The 4,739-nt window shown below is 39.3% G+C and overlaps 1 protein-coding gene across 3 annotated transcripts in view; it reads left to right on the top strand.

Moving 5' to 3' along the window:
• LOC111673581 (ras and Rab interactor 2) overlaps nucleotides 1-4,739 on the top strand; it is a 35,919-nt gene that overhangs the window by 10,461 nt on the left and 20,719 nt on the right. The gene's annotated exons all lie outside the window — the stretch shown is intronic.

Raw genomic sequence — 4,739 nt, 5'->3', positions numbered from 1 at the left:
GGGCTGACTCAACTCTTCGTTTTTAGAACACAACAAAACTACAACCTGCTTGAATCACGAGGCCCACAAAACCAAAAACCTACTATTTACATCCCTGGTCAGAGTTTAGTTAAGACCAGAATCTGACTGCCTGGTATCTGTCTCACTGAAGAGACTCATTTCTTAAATAACAACCCACAGTCAACCACACAGGGTGGACTATGTCACATGTTACATGTGTTACCTTAGACACCCAATAGTGGCAGCCAGCAGGATACACGCTAGCTGAGTAGCTCAGTAGCCGTAGTGCTAGTCGGTCATGTGAACCACGTCTTGCTGGTTGAAGCTGACTGTCCGGAGTCCATCCATCTGCTTATCCTGATAAGGTCTGGGGGGGACTGGAGCCAATCCCAGCTGACGGGTACACCCTGGATCTGTCCCCGGTCTATCATACTTATATCAGTATCTGCGCATATATTCTCTGATATGCGCTGATATGAAAACTTTTATTCAGAAGCAGTAATGCAGTGGAAATGCTCGGGTCAAGTCGAGTTATATAGGCAGCATTTTACACATATTTGATCCTTTGTTTTCATTCTAGTTAAATATATATATATAGTATATATATATATATATACATATTTGTTCTTATGTTTTTTATTCATAGTTATTTATTTTTATAGTTATTTTATTGAATTCCCAGGGAACTTTTTACCGTTTCAGTGCACTGACATTATTTTGGACAATAAAGTTTATTGTTGAACTGTAAAATATCCTGCTCTCATTATATATCTTTTTCACAAGTGTGAAATAAATATATATATATATATATATATGGCCGATATATCGATATCAGATTTTTTTACTCCCTAATATCGGTGTTGGCATCGGCCTCAAAAATTGAATATCGGTCAGGCTCTACAAACAACCATTCACACCGAAAGGCAATTAGAGTCACCACTCAATTCAACCTGCATGTCCTGCAGCCTCTCTTTTGTTGGGACTAAACAAACATAGAGTGCAACGTTAATCGGTTGTTTCAAACATTATTCATATAAAAATATTTCTGCTTCCTCTTAAATTTCTCTCAGGAACCTTTACTTGTGCATTCTTAAGAGAGACCCTTTGAGCAGGTAGCGCACACAGTGGGTGTTCAGAGCTTCTTGCTGAAAACAGCTGTCTCCTGAGTGAGTGGAGCAAACCAGCCCAGGCAGCTAAACAATGAGCTGAAACTCAGTACAAAGCAGAGTGGTTTCGTTTACACAGTGCGTAACATTGTCTGCACATTTATAAACAAAGCACACAATAAAATCACATGTAAATAATCAATACCATTTTAGATTAAAGCATGAAAAGAAAACACAGTGATGCCCACACTGAGTATATCACCAGAGGACATTAAAACCACAGGTGCTAAAAGATGAAAGACAACATCACATAAAAGCACATCTGTAAAAGTATGTTTTTAAAAGAGATTTAAAAATACATAAGGAACCTGCAAGCCTCCGTGATTTCATTTTTTTGGTTCCTGTGAGTAATGAATCACAATGAATCACAATAATCAATACTGAAGCAGATGAGTGTGTGGATAACTCACTAGCTCATGGAGAGAGAGCGTGGGTTTTACTTTAAGGTGGAAAAAGCATGATTGATATAATATCATATGTACATTCTTTCATTATTTGCCCCCAGTACTGATGTGAACGTCCTAAATTGATCAGTGTATTCGCTGATGGTAAAAAAGCGAATCGTCTGTCCTTCGCCTCACATCCTGGAAGTCAGATGCTCGTGTTTTCAAAAACAACACTTACCGTTGAACTGCACTTTCTTTACAAACATCAATAACATCAGTATTATCGTGTGGATTACAGCTTTTACTGCATTTGACTGCACATCACTAAAACGAACGAAAATAGAAAGAGTAATTTGTCATATTGTGTTGTACATTAATGCAGTACATGCTGTATTCAAAGCACCTGCAGCCTGATCCAGTGTACGTCTTGCTGTTCTGTGTGATACACACTGTCTCAGTAAGAGGTGACAGCCCTCCCCTGGCTGCATCTGCATCTACAGTTGTACTGTAAATCAAAGTAAAGCACTTTCAAAACTAAAAACAGGCAGATTTGGACGACAATTGACAATGAACTAAGAAACAAAAATTGAATGTCGTCTCGCTTTTAACTTCCTTTGCAGCTTTTTCCATCCTCACTGCCCCTGTTTAAGTGCTCTCTGTATGTGTCTGTGCGACTAAACCAAACACATAGTTTCCCATTGACTCCATCCATGGCTTCAACAGCAGCCCATGCAGAGAATCACTTACCTCTACACACACACACACACACACACACACACACATATGCACATAATAATGTTAAAGGATCTGAACAAATAAACTTCTCTCTGTCTAGCTCTGTGTCCGTGTGTTGTACAGAGAGAATTGAAGTGAAACAAAGATGAATGAAGGCTCGTAAAAGTCAGTGGCAGACTTTTGTTGTTGAGTGTTTTCCTTGATATCAGTCTTTTTCCTCTAGAAGTCATCATTGTGAAATACGGCGCCACCGTCAGAGTTCCCAGAGGCTCTCTGCCCAGATCCAGTCACTCAGCAACTCTCGTGTTCACTGACCTTCATTTTATAGCTCAGGAATTTCCCATGTCTTCTCCTCTGGCTCTATTCCTCCATTTTCATTCATATAATTCAATGCCTGTCTATTAGCACAAGGTAATAACTATCTGTCTACTTCTTTCCAGGGCTGCTTTAACCCTTTAAGGGGCCCTGAGGGGGAAAAAATTAGCTGCTTGGCTCCTAGTAACTCCATGTCCCTCCCTCTGTACTGTATTTGCATTGTGTACAATATTTGTACAACGTTAAATACTAACTGATCTAGGATTACACAACATGCATGTGCATTTTCAACTTGCATATAAAAAAATGCAATAACGCAAAATATATAGACATATGATATATGCAGAACAGTAATGGATGGAAACATGCATTATTTAGTATTGATTTTCTTACATTTGGATAGAAACCTCATTAATGAACGTCTTAAAATAAATAACTAGTGTCCATTAAAACTTCTGTACAGCCAGAAGACAATTAGCTTAGCTTAGCATAAAAGCAGGAAGCAGGGACAAACAGATGGCTCTGCCCAGAGGTGAACAAACATGAAAGTATAAAAAGTTATCTTAAGTCATGGTTGTACGGGGGGGTTATTCTATTTCTTTGCCGGGCGCAGTGACTTCCTGGAGTCTCAGCTGGACGCCTGGTAAACCTCACAAAGACAGAGAAGATGGCAGCCATGAAATAGTTCATCACCAGCACCACGTAAAGCCACTCTCAGCTAGAAGTATTTCCCCAGAATGTCGAACTACTCCTTTAAGGTCCTCATCATGTCAGTTGATATTGATATTGATTAATCTACAGTTTGCTTTCTTGCTTAATCCTTTAATAGTTTTATCTATAAAATGTCAGGACATACTTAAAAGTGGCCATTATCATTTTGCAGTCTGGTGTTTAAATGTCTTGTTTCGTCCAAACAGACCAAAGTTTGAAACCAAAAGATACTGAATGTGCAATGATTTAAAAGAGAGAAAAGCAGCACATCCTCATACCGGACAAACTGAAACCAGAGGACGAGTGATGTCTTTTCAGAAATGATAGGCTGATTTTTAAAACAAAGTAGTTAATGAATATTTTTCTAATGGTCTAATAGACTTTTAGTTTCAGCTGTACTGTAAAGACTGCTGTACCTTGTGGTATAGTGTACGTCAAATTCATATGTTATTGTCCAGTAACTAACATCTGTCAACAGCTTGTGGGATCATTCTTTGTTACTTTAGCTGAAAACTTGATTTTCCACATATTTCCCTCCTTGGGATTAACCACAGTCACATGCACTAATTGAGGGGTCAGACAGTTTATTCTGCCACTTTGGTTATTTTGTAGCATCTGGTTTTAAGGTTCTCACAGCCATTGAAAGGGAAAATGACACTTTTTGCTGCCAGTTTTTCCACTTCTGGAGCGCTGTCTCTGTAAAATCTTCAGATTACACTCACTCTGGAGCTAACTTGTCAATTTATATTGCGTAATAGAGTTTTGACCTGACAGATTGCTGGGGGAGTCTGAGGCTTTAACAGAGCTGGCTCCACTTAGTCCTGCTAGGGGGGGAGGATTAGCAGGAGCCTATGGTTACTGTGGTCTGGCCTGCAGCCACACTGGTGGAGGATAGTTTGGAAAAGGCCGCCTCCTGCTGGTTGAAAGTGTGTAATGGATGCATTTGTTCAGGTGCAGAAAGTGTTAAAAAAAAAACACCAAAACCTGGATTTAAGAACATTTCTATGTAATTCTTTGTGTTTGAACTTCACGAGTAGAGTTCACCACATCAAGGCCACTCTGACAATATGACATGAATTTCCCATTGACTGTCTTAAATTTCTGGTTTTCATTACATTGTGCAGTTTGGCAATCTTGTTTTGTTTTCACTGTTTGACCTAGATCATCAGTGCAAAGCATCCAGATTTCGACATCTGCTTGGGTCGGTTTGAGGAGGCTCTGAATCCTTGGGAGAGCTCTAAAATGTGGAATGGGGGAATGTGGAAATGCAGAAAAAACAACGCAACATGAAAGCAGTTTATTGCAGTCATTAACTGAGCAGTTTTTTCAGCTCAGGCTCTTTTCCTGTTGCTTTAAGTGCTTATTTAGGAATGAATTCTGACAGATCTATTCTCTTATGCGTCATTACTCCAGATTAGTGGTGTGT

The sequence above is a fragment of the Seriola lalandi genome, unplaced genomic scaffold (assembly GCF_002814215.2).
Source record: "Seriola lalandi dorsalis isolate HSWRI2012SDOR001 ecotype SW California unplaced genomic scaffold, Sedor1 jcf7180002054921, whole genome shotgun sequence".
In the NCBI taxonomy this organism is placed as follows: domain Eukaryota; kingdom Metazoa; phylum Chordata; class Actinopteri; order Carangiformes; family Carangidae; genus Seriola; species Seriola lalandi.
This window is presented reverse-complemented; position numbering and strand designations above follow the sequence as displayed.